This window comes from Malaclemys terrapin, chromosome 3, assembly GCF_027887155.1.
Source record: "Malaclemys terrapin pileata isolate rMalTer1 chromosome 3, rMalTer1.hap1, whole genome shotgun sequence".
Classification (NCBI taxonomy): domain Eukaryota; kingdom Metazoa; phylum Chordata; order Testudines; family Emydidae; genus Malaclemys; species Malaclemys terrapin.
The window spans coordinates 47815478-47833023 of NC_071507.1; the positions used below are offsets into that span (position 1 = coordinate 47815478).

Consider the following 17546-nt stretch of genomic DNA (forward strand, 5'->3'; position numbering starts at 1 on the left):
TAAACACAAGTATTGTAACAAAGGAGAACAAAAGGATTGTAAGAATATTAATTTTCCTTCCCAGGCAGCAAAAACTGCCTCAGAAAAGGTCTTATCTTGCAGTGAAACTACTACCTTTAAAATCTGGGATAAAACCAGAGTTATGGCCAGCCTTTCTCCTCCACTTTAAAACCAATTAGGTATACTTCAAATCTCCTTCCGGGAGACACTAATTCCATTTTTTGTGTATGCACAAGTGGGAAGGGAGAAGAGATAGGATTGCAGAGAATGGATTGGTCATTTAGAGATGAGATAAAATTGGACGTGGAGGAGTTATGGAAAAACATTTACTTTGCTCAGTGTTCCAGCCTTTAACTACCTACAGTTAAACACTTTGCCCTTAATCCATGCTCTTAATCCATAATCTCTGGCAGATTTCCAGAAACTTCTTGCAGACACTGAAAGAGTAACAATGGATTCAGGCTGAAAGGGTATCATCAGTTTTTTTTGTGTATAGAAAAATCATCAAACTAGAAATGGAAGATAAATGTAATTATATGAAAAGGAGAAAATCTCTCAAAAAGGACATTTTTATTTGAGTAGTGGTCGCTGCGCTAATGATGGCTGCCTCCTCTCCCATCTGTGTTACCATTACAAGATCTTGTTTCGGTTAGTTCAGGATGGCCTCTCAGCTGAAAAAGATTTTCAGACATATCAGATGCATGCTGTAGAGGATGAAATGTAATGCAACTCCCTGCCTTTATGGTGGGACTGTCCTAAAACACAAGAACAGTGATCCAATACTCTCTCTTTAATATAACAGAAAAGTTAAGATATACCCTTGACCACTTAGTGGTTGTATTGAGACAGCCAGTGAAGGATATTTATCCTTAGCAACATGCAAGGCTCATAACACCTCTCTAAGTTGTGACAAGAGGTGTACTGGCTGAGATTTTAAAAAGAAAAGATGCACCTGGTAATATTGTATGGCTCAGAATGTTCTAAAGCGTGCTTAAACTCACAAATTGTGACAAATAAGAAGATGAAAGATAATACTAAAACAGGCAGAAGACTTAAAATAATGTAATTGGTTCACTTTATTGCATGATAATTGCAAACATTTTAACTATTCTGAATAAAGAGTCATTACTAAGGCTGGAAAAGGAGTTAGAGTGCATCTTCTTACACCCCATCCCTCCTGTTCAGTAACTTTTTCAGTGCTCTCAGAAATATTGTACTGTGCATTGCTTTGTTCAGGTATTTGCATGAGCATTCACACATGCAAATTCTGCAAAATAAATACAACATCTTTATTCTGTTACTGATTTAGGAATATTTCGTGTTTTTTCCAATTAATTTTGAAGTCTAATCAATCACACAGAACTAGAAATGTCTGTAACTATTTTTTCTTAACTCAGAGCTTTTCTAGACAAACAATTAGTGCACAACAAGCTGAGTTGTTAATCTACAGAAGGGGTTCTCAAACTGGGGGTTGGGATCCCTAAGGGGGTCACGAGGTTATTACATGGGGGGTTGCGAGGTTATTATATAGGGGTGTCCACAAGCTGTCAGCCTCCACCCCAAGACCCGCTTTGCCTCCAGCATTTATAATGGTGGTAAATATATAAAAAAGTGTTTTTAATTTATATGGGGGGAGGGTCGCACTCAGAGACTTGCTGTGTGAAAGGGTCACCAGTAAAAAAGTTTGAGAGCCGCTGATCTACAGATTAACCATCCACGTGGACCCTGCTCCTGCACACTAGAAGTTCTCTAGTGCACATTGTGTACTGCTGGTCAAATCACATTAGGAGACTTTAAGTGCACAGCAGCAGAGTCCACATGGACAGTTAGCGCATGGCATACTGGAGTGCTGTAGATTTACACTCCCCTTGCCATGCACTCAGTGTTTGTGTAGATATACCCTTACACTCATCTAAGCTGGACCAAGTCAAAACCACAGTGCATCAAACCACTGCTATTTCTAACCTGAGGAAGCCAAGCCTGAACTACCCTTAACCATCTGAGTTGCTGAAAACAGTCAGCCTATTAGAATTAATTCAAAATGCCCTCTCACATGTCAAAAACAATTAAGAACAAACGAATTAGAACCACCTCCAACCCACTAGAATTAAGCCAGTTACTTACAACCTGTTGGATTCAAAACTAACTCTGATTTACCTTGAAAAAAAAAATCACAGCTCACTTCCAGAAACCTGATCCAGAACAACGTAAAAAATGCCAAACTGGAATCACTTCTAAGGCTAGGTCTACACTGGGGGGTGGATCGATTTAAGATACGCAAATTCAGCTATGCGAATAGCGTAGCTGAATTTGACGTATCCGAGCCGACTTACCCCGCTGTGAGGACGGTGGCAAATCGACTGCCGCGGCTCCCCCGTTGACGGCGCTTACTCCTACCTGTGCTGGTGGAGTACGCGCGTCGATTCAGGGATCGATTGTCGCATCCCGACGAGATGTGGTAATTCGATCCCCGAGAGATCGATTTCTACCCGCTGATCCAGGCAGGTAATGAAGACAAGCCCTAAGCATCAGATACCACTTCAGATTAACCTGACCATCGTTTCATGTGGTTCTGACTTTTACTGGTAAAGTGAAAAGTGGTTTGGGATTGTCAATTCAGAATTTATTCCACCTTAGTTCCTGCTGGCATGATTCTGTCAATTTAAGATAGATGCAACTTGATTGGGGCAGGTTAAAAGTGTTTTTGGGCTTTAGTCCAGCAGGTTAAACATGGCGCTGGTCTGTTCTTGGCAGACCACAGTTGGCTCTGGAAAGAGAATGCTAGAGTTGAGCATATTAGACAATGAAAGAGCGGCATATAAATGTCATAAATCAAGATACTCATGCCTAAATGCATTATTCTCTAGCACATATCCTATTGCCAGCAGTTGGAAAGTGAGCGATCATCAGGCCAAAGAATTAGTATAAGGATGGAAGGTCTCTGTTTACATTCCCACCCCCTCACTTTTCATCAAAAGCTTTTAAAGACAGTGTTTTTATATGTACACAGGATTGTAATGTTAAGCATAGTTCCACCTCACTTGGATTTAATAGCCTCATAAAAGGTTTATTTATTACTCATCAGTGTGTTTTCATTTTTGACAAATGTCATTTATACACCTTAGATAAATTAAGATGAAGCTACTAAATGTCTACTCCCCTTTTAAAAAATGCTTTTTGAAAGTGGCCTGCAATAAATCGAGATTTGAATGACAATAGCAAATAAGTAACTCTTGGGATTCTGAATACCAATCAAACTATTTCACCTGCACATTTGTTTTTTAGCCCAGATTCAGTAAAGTTCAAGGGTATCCAAGTATGAAATAGCTTGTGAAGAAATTCACATTGCTTTCTTAATTTAATTTACTTGTAAAAAAGACCACATTGGTTCAGAAAATAGAATATCATCTTTGGCAATTTTGGTTCAAATATAGATATTGGGCCTGTTCAGACACAGGAGGAACAAAAATTTGGATAGTGCAGTTTCCACAGATTATTTTAATAATGTGTATGAAAGTATAATACAGTATACACTGTAATGTTTGCTTTTGCAGACTAGTCTGTGAAGAATATTATACTTTTTAAAACTGAGGCTGGGATCGGAATTTGCCAAAAAGGGGAGTCCCACCCTGAAAAATGACTATGTAAAAGTGCCAATTTCTTCTTCCATAAATCGGTTTCCTGTGTGTATTCAGAGTTACAGCTGCATAGAATTCATAAAAAATAAGGTTTTGTTTCTTTTTATAGCATTACAGAGCCAATACAGATATGGGAGAAAGAGCTGGATTCTAACCTGGCTTCCACATCAGCAATAGACTTTTTAACCAAGTTCAAATTATAGGGCTGAATTCTGATCTTACTTTTACTTACACTTACTTGGGCAACTCCAATGAATGCAGTGGGGTTGCAGGTGTTATGAGGGCCGAATTTGGAGCACAGATGATTATTACTGCTGAGACTGCACAATCCAAAAAGAAAAGTACTCTACTGTTGTCATATCCCAGGCTAAATTTAGAGAGTCAGCATTTAAGGGGAAATAATCCCATTGATCCAAGTCTTGATGTCCTTATCCAGTTTCCACTCAGTCCTTTCTCAGGCAAAACTCCCATGGAAGCTGGCATCTGGTTTGCCTGAGGAAGGTTTAGTAAAAACTGAGTAAGAACATCCAGAATTGGCCCACTTAAAATGCTCACTGTGTACAATTACTGTAAAATACCCAGTTTTTATGAGAAATGTTTGTTCATTACCAAAGAATTGGAAATATTAAACAGTGACTTAAGCGGTCACATTACCTAAAACTTCATTCTCTTCTATCAAGCTATTGCTTGGCCCTTGCAGCTGTGCATGAGAGTAAGGGGATGTCGTTTTACTCCCCGGCATGGACTACCTATACCATGACTAGCAGTGTGGGGAGGGAAGTAGGCTACACAGAGCTGCTATGTCTCCCCTCCCATCCTGTGCAGATACATTGGACAGCATGGGGTGGGGGCTGGGCAAAGCCAAGGCTCCATCTTCAACACTCCAGCCAGCATAGCTGTGCTGGGGGAAGAACAGTGTGCAGGTATAGCTCTGGCAGAGTACTTCCTCCCTAGAGCAGCAGGGAGAGCATGAGTCACAGTCTCCCCTGCAGGGCTGTTCCAGATGCTCTGCCTCCTCACACTAGGCAGATCATACAGTAAGGATCTAGACCTATGTAATTATCAGATTAGTCCTTTTTCAAATTCATCAGCAGTAATTACAAATCTTTCATAATTTTAGCAAGCCCTGCTTGCGTTTGGTTCTTTCATTTATAACTCCCAAGAGGAAATGGGTGTAAACCAGTGACAGTTTTAAGGCTTAGTAAAATTTAAATATAATTACAATGAAATATTTGTTGCATAAAGTAAACAGCAATTAATGTTTTCTTCCCCTGTTTGAAAGCTATTAAATAGTGTTGCTAGACTTCCTACTGTGAGAATAATTTCTTGATTTTTGTGCAACATATTATCATATGCTTCCTGTCAATAAAAGAGCAAACTAACAAGCAGAAAAAAGTTGCCTGATGAAAGTGTCATACAGAAGAATATAAAATTGGCTTTTGTAATGGCTAGGCAATATTGCTTTTTATTTTAAGATCTAATGACAAGTTGATTCAAAGGGTAAGATTTTCACTTATAAAATCAATAAAGTAAGGCCTTGTCTACACTACGAGAGTAGTTCGATTTTACTTAAATCGAATTTTTGGAATCGATATTGCAAAGTCGAACGTGTGTGTCCACACTAAGGACAGTAATTCGACTTTGTGAGTCCACACTAACGGGGAAAGCGTCGACATTGGAAGTGGTGCACTGTGGTCAGCTATCCCACAGTTCCCGGAGTCCCCGCTGCCCATTGGAATTCTGGGTGGAGCCGCAAATGCCTTCTGGGTAAAAAAAATGTGTCCAGGGTGCTTTTGGGTAACTGTCGTCATCCGTCCATCACTCCCGCCCTCCCTCCCTGAAAGCGCCGGCGGGAAATCAGTTCGCGCACTTTTCTAGTCAGTGACAGCGCGGACGCCACAGCACTGCGAGCATGGAGCCTGATGCAACCATCACTGCAGTTGTGGCCGCTCTCAACGCCTCGCAACTTATCATACACCTTTCCCTGAGGCAGATGCAGAAAAGTCAGGCGAGGAGGCTACGTCAACGCGGTGATGGCCTGAAGTCTGAGAGTAGCACAGACCTCTCAGAAAGCAGAGGACCCAGCGCCGAGAACATCACGGTGGCAATGGGTCATGTTGATGCCGTCGAAAGGAGATTCTGGGCACGGGAAACAAGCACTGAGTGGTGGGACCGCATAGTGCTGCAGGTCTGGGATGAATCCCAGTGGCTGCGAAACTTTCGCATGCGGAAGGGAACTTTCCTGGAACTTTGTGAGTTGCTGTCCCCTGCCCTGAAGCGCAATGACACCCGGATGCGAGCAGCCCTGACTGTCCAGAAGCGAGTGGCCATAGCCCTGTGGAAGCTTGCAACGCCAGACAGCTACCGGTCAGTCGCGAACCAGTTTGGGGTGGGCAAATCTACCGTGGGGGTTGTTGTGATGCAAGTAGCCAAGGCAATCGTTGATGTACTGCTGCCAAAGGTAGTCACCCTGGGAAACGTGGAGGCGATCATAGATGGCTTCGCAGCGATGGGATTCCCAAACTGCGGTGGGGCCATAGATGGAACTCACATCCCTATCCTGGCACCGGAACACCAGGCCAGCCAGTACATTAACAGAAAGGGCTACTTTTCCATGGTGCTGCAAGCACTGGTGGACCACAGGGGACGTTTTACCAACATCTACGTGGGATGGCCGGGCAAGGTTCATGACGCTCGTGTTTTCAGGAACTCTGGTCTGTTTAGACGGCTGCAGCAAGGTATTTACTTCCCGGACCACAAAATAACTCTTGGGGATGTGGAGATGCCTATAGTCATCCTCGGGGACCCAGCCTACCCGCTAATGCCCTGGCTCATGAAGCCCTATACTGGCACCCTGGACACTGAAAAAGAACTCTTCAACTACCGGCTGAGCAAGTGCAGAATGGTGGTGGAGTGTGCTTTTGGCCGTCTCAAGGGGAGATGGAGAAGCTTACTGACTCGCTGTGATCTCAGCGAAACCAATATCCCCATTGTTATTGCAGCTTGCTGTGTGCTCCACAATCTCTGTGAGAGCAAGGGGGAGACCTTTATGGCGGGGTGGGAGGTTGAGGAAAATAGCCTGGCTGCTGATTACTCACAGCCAGACAGCCGGGCGATTAGAAGAGACCAGCGGGAAGCGCTGTGCATCCGGAAGGCTTTGAAAGCAAAGTTCCTGAGTGAGCAGGGTAACCTGTGACTTTAAAGTTTGTGTATTGAGAAGCTAAACCTGCCCCCGTTTCTTTGCCCAGTTAATGTTGACTATCCTATCCAGTTACATACCCCCTTCACCCCACTTCCAACACACGTTTCAAAATAAAAATAGTTCTACTTTGTTAAAGCACACCGTTTTCTTTAATACTGTATTCGCGGGAATTTTTTAAAACTGGGATGCAGACTGTGGTGCGGAGCGGGTGTACTGTAGTGGCGCGAATGCAGCTTCTAAACTCAAGGATTGACAGGCTCCGCTGCGGTGGGATGGTTGTTTCAACGGAGCCTGTCACCCCTCCTGATAGGGACTGTGTGTATGGGGGGGTCTATGTGACTTTGTGGCAGGGGGAGGACGGTTACAGATCCCCTGCTGTGTGGCTCTGTGATCCTGCATAAGGACCGCCGCTTAAGATCTGTAACTGCCCTCCCCTGCCACAAAGTCACAGAGCAACCCACCCCCCACCAAATAACATGAAAACAACCTCCCAGACTAACCAGGGTAACTAGTCACTGCATCACTGCACTATGTATGTGCCCTGCTGCTGTGCCTGCCCCTGACTATATACCCTGCCAAAGGTGACTGTCCTGTCGAATTACCAACCCCCTATCCCCCCCTCCTCCAAAAGAACATGATGGAAACAGTAGTTAACAGAAACGTATTTTTTATTATCAACCAAACATGGAACTGGGAAAGTGAAACTTGGACGGGGGCTTGTGTCAGGCGGGAAGGAAAGAACTTGTCAAATTTTGGGGAATGAGAGCCTTCTGCTGCTCGAGCTCTCTGCAGGGGTGGAGTGAGAGTTAGCAGGGACTCTGCCGCCTCTCCTTCTGTGCACTTTGGGTGAGGGGAGTATGGGACTTGGTGGCGGGGGAGGGCGGTTAGAGATGGACTGCAGCGGGGCTCTGTCCTCCTGCCTCCGTTCCTGCAGAACATCCACAAGGCGCCGGAGCGTGTCCGTTTGCTCCCTCATTAGTCCAAGCAGGGTTTGAGTCGCCTGCTGGTCTTCCTGACGCCACCTCTCCTCCCGATCCATGTTGGCTTGGTGCATTCGGGTCAAGTTCTCCCGCCACTGGGTCTGCTGTGCTGCCTGGGCTCTGGAGCAGGCTATAAGCTCCGAGAACATGTCCTCCCGTGTCCTCTTCTTCTTATGCCTAATCCGCGCTAGCCTCTGGGAGTGTGATGACAGGCTAGGTTGTGAGACAGTCGCAGATGGGGCTGTGGGAATGGGAAAAAGGGAGTGAATTCCTCAGAAAGATAAATGTAGTTGTGAACAAAGAACATAGTCTTTCTCTGTTAACAAGACCATGCACAGCACCTATCACATGCGCACTCAGCACAAGGTCGAATTCTCGGCCTTCGCATTCAGTGCCTGGGGTCTTCTACAGCACATTTGAGAAGCCTCTCAGGAGAACGGAATTTCTGTTGCAGGCAGACATGGTAAGCCGTAGACTTGTGGCAGCTTAAAACTTTAATATTAGCAATGGCCTCATTTCACATTGAAATCAATGTCGGTCCCTGCTGCCAGCAATTCGGCAAGCAGGAAGTCTGCTCCTGTCCCACACCCTCGCGGCTGTCCCCGGGAACGATCCCTTTCGGCTGCCCCTCTCCCGCCTCCACCGCGTGGCTTCAAACCAGCGGTTACAGTTCTGTAAAGGAACGGCAAAGCAGTCCCAACACTAACATTCCCCTACCTCATTCAAAGCAGGTCATCATGAGCGACATCACCCTCATGAGGATCTCTGACAGCGAGAAAGAGAGAATGCTCCGGGAAAGCCTGCAAAGACCAGGGCCGTATGCCGCCATGCTGTGCAGAGCAATGATTCCAGAGTACTTGATAGTCTCGTGGCGTGGCAACGTGTCCTACTACGGAGGACCCAATAAGGCCGCTCTCCCCAAGAACCTAATGCAGCGGATTTCCAATTACCTCCAGGAGAGCTTCCTCGAGATGTCACAGGAGGATTTCTGCTCCATCCCCGGACATATAGACCGCATTTTACTGTAGCTGCTGTAGCAGTGACTAACCAGTAGAGCGGCTTGGGCAGGACAATCATGCAAAACCGGACATTGCTAGATTTTTTTTCAATAGTTGCACTGCCCATGACTGAATCGTTAAGCTAATCAAACTAATCATGAGAAACCCATTTTTTAAATTGTTAATATTCCTGTTCTGTTACAAATAAATGTTTAGATTTTTACAACACTTACTGGCTGATCCTTCCCCAGATTCTGTGTCCGGGGTAACGGCTGGGGAGGGTTGGTAGGGGATCTCTGTAAGGGTGATGAAGAGATCCTGGCTGTCGGGGAAATCAGCGTTGTGAGCGCTGTCGACTGCCTCGTCCTCCTCATCTCCTTCCTCATCTTCCCCGTCCGCTAACATGTCCGAGGATCCAGCCGTGGACACTATCCCATCCTCAGAGTCCACGGTCACTGGTGGGGTAGTGGTGGCGGCCGCACCGAGGATGGAATGCAGTGCCTCGTAGAAACGGGATGTCTGGGGATGGGATCCGGAGCGTCCGTTTGCCTCTTTGGTCTTCTGGTAGCCTTGTCTCAGCTCCTTGATTTTCACGCGGCACTGCGTTACATCCCGGCTGTATCCTCTCTCTGCCATGTCTTTAGAGATCTTCTCGTAGATCTTTGCATTCCGTCTTTTGGATCGCAGCTCGGAAAGCACGGACTCATCGCCCCACACAGCGATGAGATCCAAGACTTCCCGATCAGTCCATGCTGGGGCCCTCTTTCTATTCTGAGATTGCACGGCCATCACTGCTGGAGAGCTCTGCATCGTTGCCAGTGCTGCTGAGCTCGCCACGATGTCCAGACAGGAAATGAGATTCAAACTGGCCAGACAGGAAAAGGAATTCAAATTCAAATTTTCCCGGGGCTTTTCCTGTGTGGCAGTTCAGAGCATCCGAGCTCGTACTGCTGTCCAGAGCGTCAACAGAGTGGTGCACTGTGGGATAGCTCCCGGAGCTATTAGCGTCGATTTCCATCCACACCTAGCCTAATTCGACATGGCCATGTCGAATTTAGCGCTACTCCCCTCGTCGGGGAGGAGTACAGAAGTCGAATTAAAGAGACCTCTATGTCGAACTAAATACCTTCGCGGTGTGGACGGGTGCAGGGTTAATTCGATGTAACGGCGCTAACTTCGACATAAACGCCTAGTGTAGACCAGGCCTAAGTTGAAAATTGCCCTCTACATTACTCAGTCAGGCTTTTTGAATCAGAGAGTTTATTGTTGTCAGTGTTGTTTGCATTTGCAAGTGGGATTTAACTAGACATCACATTTGGAACTTGTCAAGAAGTTCCATTAAGTCCACATGCAGAAAAGCAGCCAGTTAAGGATGGACATTGCAAGGAATAGAGGGAAACAATATCACAACATTATGGGCTGGATTTTGATCGGCTGCTCTACTGGTACACGATATGTGAAAGGTGAAGGGTCCTTTCCTTACTTGAACTCCCTTGCAGAAGCTAGTTGTGATTGCATTCCTTGCACTCACCTGAGTGAACTGACTATAGAAAGGTAAGAATTGTTAAGAGTATTAGCCATTCCAAAAGGGTGGGGTATGTCCATGGCCAATTTCCCCTCTCCACTGCATCAGCCGGCTAACAAGGAGATCACACACTACACTGTTAAGTATTTCAGTGTTGTTCTCCCACTGCAGGGAGCTTTCAATAGGCACTGTGCCTCCCTGAGAGTCAATACCCCCACACAGACACAATGAAGGCCGATGTCTAATACATACCTTTGTTAAAATAGCCTATTTTAAGGGGCTAAGTGACCCAATTGGTTAACACATTAGCATTTCAACTTTACAGCCTTAAGTCACAGGAGACTTATCTCTGGTTTGTGGACATTAGTCCACATCAGAAAACACAACTGGCAGTCTATGCCCACCAGCCACAAAAAAACACTGTTATGTCAGGCATTTGCATCCTGTACTTCCTGGCTAATTAATTGGAGGGGCTATCCACAAGAAATAGTTCCTGCTACCCAGGAGAAGTGGGTAGCCATTATTAATGTCCCAGCTCATATCTCTCAGTAGCTCTCATGAGCAATGCTGCTTAAGGTGTCTAAATGTACTGGTGGGAATTAAAAATTATAGTCCAGATCCCTTTCACTAGCTGAAATATTGTAAACTTGTATCACTGGGGCCAGGATTGGTGTCAATGTACTTTGTGTGAAAAGTGCAATAGAAGCATTAGTATTTGACAGCCCTGGTTGAAATAAGTGAAATTAATGGAGCTCTTTTCATATACGACAAGGCCATGGCACCCCTTTCATGCTGCTTACAGACAGAGAAAAGTCAATACTTTTTTATTACTTGACACTGACCTACATTCTGCACTACAAGTGCCAGGCCCACTAATTGGTTTCAGTTGTGAGAAAAGTTTGCCCCAAAGAAACATTGGAGCAGATAAATCAATCTTTTTTAGGGTAGCTTAGTGGGTTCTGAGCACTTGAAATGACATTTATGTTGTATTGACAGAATGGGTTGTTATACTCATTTTGTCATGTCACAAGCCCTTGTACTAGTTGGAAATGTTGTTAACCAGTACTGATAAATTTACAAAGCAAGAACTTGGCTAGATCAACATTTTACTTTTATAACAGATTCCCACTTCTGATCTGCTTTCTTTGTTAGAAATCTCTGTGGCTATTAAAAGGTCATGGGGCTTATGAGGACAGCTCAGTTTAAAGCTCGAATTTTACTATCACAGGCACTAACATCAAGGATATACTTACACATGGACACCTAGAGTTACATAGAAAGGATCATACTATATCAATGATTATTTTAAACAGTATCCCTGATTTAATCCTTCTTTAAAAATAAACGACATATGTCCCAGGATATTGACTCAAAATGGAAGTTAAGCAGAGATGAGTGGAAAATCCCTGCTAGCAGTACTCACTAATCCAAGGACAGAGTGAGGATTTTGGTAACTGTGTCCCTACAGAGCATAACATTACATTTTTTTCATGACCGCATATATTGTTACTTCTGGTTGCCATTTTTTCCCCCAAATATGACTGTCATGACTGCATGTCTTGCACTGGATAGAACATGTTATCACAGCACTTACTTTGATGTCAGATTTTTTTTCTGAGACCCATATAGATTTGTTTACATTTTCTCAGAGCATATTGTCACAAATGACATTGTGCAGTGGTGGTGTATTGGGCTGTCTTGTAGATTGCCCAGGTTGGTTCAGAAGAAACCTTGGTCTGTGGATCACGAGTCTAGGGAGAATGTTGTTTATTGCAGAGGTTACACAATTAACCTTTGGAGCAGAAGTATGTGGAGCTGTTTCAGTCTGTCATGGCAATCTATATTTAGGTACCTCTTTAAAAATGGAACTTTATCACCATAGACAAAGGACATTCAAAGTTCACATCACGAACCATAACGTTCCAAGTTCAGCAACTGCCCATCAGCTTCATAGTTAATTACGGGCTTAATGCAGAATTATGGAGGGAAATTCTATGGTCTGTGTCATGCAGGAGGTCAGAGTAGATGATCATAATGGTCCCCTCTGGCCTTAGCATCCAAAAGTTTGGGAGATAGGAATATGCTGCTTTCTGCCTACTTTTGTTTTGGAGTGAAGTAATAGGCTTTCCTTCTTCAAGCTGATGCCTAACTATAGTTCCAACCTCTACCACACATTGCTTGATAAGACCCCAGAAAGGCATTTTTTAGTTATGTGCATATTTATGCACTGTACTCTCCATGTTATTGTTGAAAGAAACTATTAATATATTTTTTTTTGCTGGAAACACGAGGGGCCATTTTCAAACAGCCTTCCAATAGGTACCCATTTGTGCACATAGAGCTTTGCAAATGTCCATACAGTTTGCGCACACAAGTAATAAAATTTACACATGCAAAGATGATTTCTGTTAAAAAAAAAGGGGGGGGCTGATTGCTTGTAAATTCTATTACTTGTGTGCAGTCAATTGTGTGTGCAAAATGGAGCATCTGTTTTGAACGTTAGATGTAATTAAAATCTTGAATTTTAATTTTGAAGCCATTTTATAAAGTGTTGCTGAATCAAAATTATCAGAGGTACCAATTGCCCTCAGTCAGATGTAAAATTTCTTTGGAATTGATTTTTATCAACAACATCCCCAATGTAAAAAGCAACAGAGGGTCCTGTGGCACCTTTAAGACTAACAGAAGTATTGGGAACATAAGCTTTCATGGATAAGAACCTCACTTCTTCAGATGCAAGTAATGGAAATTTCCAGAGGCAGGTATAAATCAGTATGGAGATAACGAGGTTAGTTCAATCAGGGAGGGTGAAGTGCTCTGCTAGCAGTTGAGGTGTGAACACCGAGGGAGGAGAAACTGCTTTTGTAGTTGGATAGCCATTCACAGTCTTTGTTTAATCCTGATCTGATGGTGTCAAATTTGCAAATGAACTGGAGCTCAGCAGTTTCTCTTTGGAGTCTGGTCCTGAAGTTTTTTTGCTGTAAGATGGCTACCTTTACATCTGCTATTGTGTGGCTAGGGAGGTTGACGTGTTCTCCTACAGGTTTTTGTATATTGCCATTCCTGATATCTGACTTGTGTCCATTTATCCTCTTGCATAGTGACTGTCCAGTTTGGCCAATGTATATAGCAGAGGGGCATTGCTGGCACATGATGGCATATATAACATTGGTGGACGTGCAGGTGAATGAGTCGGTGATGATGTAGCTGATCGGGTTAGGTCCTGTGATGGTGTTGCTGGTGTAGATATGTGGGCAGAGTTGGCATCGAGGTTTGTTGCATGGGTTGGTTCCTGAGTTAGAGTTGTTATAGTGTGGACCATACCTCTTTTCCTCCATCCATGCCCCCTATATAGGCAGCTGGAAGGGGAGGTGGAGTAGGATTCTGTACACTATATTTGTGTCACTTAAGGATCCACTTGAACTCAGGTAATCATCTCAGGGATAGACACACCGACTCCATATGCAGAATCCACCAATAGTACGTTGCAAAGTGGCCACACTGGACTGGAGGATCTGGTCCTCTATTTCATTATCTTGTATTATACCTGTTATAGGAAATGCATAGGAAATGGCAAATGCAGCTGGAAAAATCAATCACAGGTATGCCATCTGGAAAACGGCCCTGCTTACATATTGCTATTGAATTTTTGTGGTGAGAGCCTTTTGACTGTGTTGATTAATTGTATAGCCAATGGATTGAATACACTTGTAGTTCATTTTGAAAAATGTTCAAGAGACCAAATAACCAAACTCAGACAAATTTATTGTCTAAAGACGAAACAGTACCATACGTAAAGGAAACATGCATGCCCTCCTTCTGGGAAGCAATTCTTATCTTACACAGAAGTATGCTTTGGAAATATGCATTTAAACAAGCTATATTTATAGTAGGGTGACAGATGTCCCGATTTTATAGGGACAGTCCCGACTTTTATATAGGCTCCTATTACCCCTCACCCCTGTCCCGATTTTTCACACTTGCTGTCTGGTCACCCTAATTTATAGTATAGTTTTACAAGTTACAAAACTCTCTATATGTCACTAAAATCCAACCCACCAGTTTGTAACAATTCCTTAACTTATTGTTTTGTTACATACTTTGTCTCTGGATACCATATTCCAAAACAGTTGCCCGTGGAAGTATCTGTACTAGGACATGGAATGTATGTATCTTGATTTTGACAGATTTTGTATTTGCTAGCACCAAAGCTGACTTCAGTGTGTTATGGGATACTTACCATGAGTGAACAAGAGTAAGCAGAATACCATTCAAATATAAAGTCTGTGCTAACATTTATATATAATACAATGTGTAATATATATTAATATGGTGTGCAATACATATAGCATATACCTGTTGGCTAACAACTAAATAAATTCACTAATGCATATAACAACTGATTTAAAGAGAAATATCTTTTCATGAGCACAGTTTGTGAATATGTAAAAGACATTTGCCCCCATGTTAGAATAAAAATGTATCTTTAAATTGGGACTTTACAGAGTAGCTTGAGTGTAATTTATAGTTTATAAATAAGATGCATTCACTTCACCTTCTCTGAGTTTTCATGAATTATTTTGCAATCATAGCTAAGTGCAGCTCCTTCCTCTTTGTGCTGCTCCAATGGCACAGGAGGATACAGAGGTGCTCTAACAGGAAAATCCCCTCATCAGATAAAGTCAGCTGTATGCTGCCCACCCTCCCAGCAGGTGTTGGGTGGGGACAGAAGGGGATTTGGCCAGCCATGTACTATGCTCCAATGATCCCCTGTCAGAGGACCTTATTGTCCTCTGCTCTAAGTAGCAGTAAAGAATAGGAAAGGAAGAGAAATAATGAGGCAGTATAGAAACACCCTATATGAGGCAATAAGCATACACACCCAGAGCGAGAGCATGCCAGGATACTCTGGGGCACAGTTTCCTATGCCTTCTTCCCTTTTAGTGCACCAGCAGAGCAGAGTCATAATTAAGCTCTATATATTTAAGTAAATAAATTACTAGGCTTTTTTGCTAAAAATATGTTCACATTGTTTCCTGTGTTGCAAACATGATGGGTCTATTTATTCAGTGTATTTTATATACATCTTTAATTGGTGTAACTGCAGTCATCAGTGAATTTATTTACCCTATCAAACTGTAAGGTCTTGCCTAGACATGGTCAAACATAACTGCTGTCGCCACGATCAGAGCCAGTTGTTTAAATACTCAGTTGTGAGTATCCAGTGAAATAGCTTTAAATAACAAGATAAACAGTACAGCTGCCAACCCAAAGTAATCTTACACTGAGGGAGTAAGTAGCACAGAAAATTTCCTCTTTGTCATTTTGACTTGGGTTTGAAGCTAGACCTGGGCTTAGTTCCAGCTCAAAAAGCCGTTCACTTCAAAGGCTCCTAAATCGTCCCGAGGAGCTAATTTTGGCAGTCAATTGTTTTTGTTTGGCCAGGCATCTTAATAGCAAACGCCGTCTGCTCTGCCAAATGAAGACTTCTTCAATGTTCAGAACCACCATTCCCAATTTTTTCCTGATAAAAGGGGTGGGTGTTTGCTAGTAGCCTTCCCCCTCCAAAAAAAATTTTATCTTTTACAATTTATTAAAAATTAAAATGAAGAGTAATTGATTTTTCTACATGAACATTAAAAATATTTTTTCCTGATCAAAACTACAGAACAATTAACACCTTTCTTGAATTCTAGAATAATGTAGGTGCTAAATAAATGATAATGATACTATCAGTTTGGTCTCTATGAAACTAGAACACCTTTCTGTGTTTGTCGTATGTTTTCTATCCACCTACACCAATGATATCAGCATGGTGAACTTAGCAAATCAAGTACAACTATTTTCGTCTCAGGAAAGGCAATCTGTTTGCAGTTACACTGGTAGTAATTGTAATAATTATTACCGTAATCACAAGAATAGTTTTTACAGACCCTCCTGTACCAACAAAATGCTTGGGGTACCAAAAATACAATGGAAATTAAAATATAATAATATAAAAAAGCATTAAAATAAACAAGTCTATTTTAGAAATACGTTGTTTCATGAATAAAAAAAGGTGAAGCATGGGGCATTCTACACCTACACTGAAGATCTCTCTGGAAATAAATCTTACAAGATGTCAAGGGACAATGGTACCTTTCAAATCAGAAAGGGAACGTGTTTTCTTTTGACTTAAGAAGTGTAACTTGCTATTTTGTGAATTTTGCATTGGAGAGTTTGCAGGCACAGGAAGCTGCCAAGTGTCAGATGTTAGAAATTAAAAGTTATCTTTTGATTATTTGGTATGCAAATAAGGACTCTGATCCTGCACCGAGAACTATGGGCAGACACCTGTATTTGTATGGGGTGCCACTGAAATCAATGGGGTTCCACGTGAGCATAGGGATAGATCTGCATAGTACTCAGTGCCAGGTTGGAATCAAAAGTAGCGTGGGCCAGAGAACGACCATTCTGTTTCACAACAACTTTCTAAATATATTTTTGTTCTGCACTGAAAAGAAAACAAAACATTGAGAATGTTTTTGCAAAATGGAATTGTATTGAACAGCTCAATTTTTCTCTTTGAGTCTCTCTCTGGACTCCGCCCTGGATATACTTGCATCCAAAAAGAAGATTCCCCAGAGTGAAATGTTAATACAATGCAAAGCTTTAGTTTTGCTGATGATACTAGCATTTTTTTCAGGACCCATGAAAAAGAGGCCAACACACCTCTTGTTATGAGCACTTTAACCTATTGACTCCAACACTTGGGACTTTCTAGTGCAGTGGTTTCCAAACTTGTTCCACCGCTTGTGCAGGGAAAGCCCCTGGCGGGCCGGGCCGGTTTGTTTACCTGCCGCGTCAGCAGGTTTGACCGATCGCGGCTCCCAGTGGCCACGGTTCGCTGCTCCAGGCCAATGGGAGCTGCTGGAAGCAGCGCAGGCCAAGGGACATACTGGCCGCCGCTTCCAGCAGCTCCCATTGGCCTGGAGCAGCGAACCGTGGCCATTGGGAGCCACGATTGGCCGAACCTGCGGACGTGGCAGGTAAACAAACCGGCCCGACCCACCAGGGACTTTCCCTGCACAAGCAGCGGAACAAGTTTGGGAACCACTGTTCTAGTGCAATGGGTTAATTAGTCAGGTTAATTAGTGTGCACTGGGCAAAATAACTTAGAATCCTGAAGCCATTTGGCTTGGTTGCTTGTGGACTATATTTGCA

General features: G+C 43.2%; 1 protein-coding gene across 1 annotated transcript in view; it reads left to right on the forward strand.

Annotated features, from left to right (window-relative positions):
- SPATA17 (spermatogenesis associated 17) overlaps window positions 1-17546 on the forward strand; it is a 177785-nt gene that overhangs the window by 156036 nt on the left and 4203 nt on the right. The window lies entirely within an intron of this gene.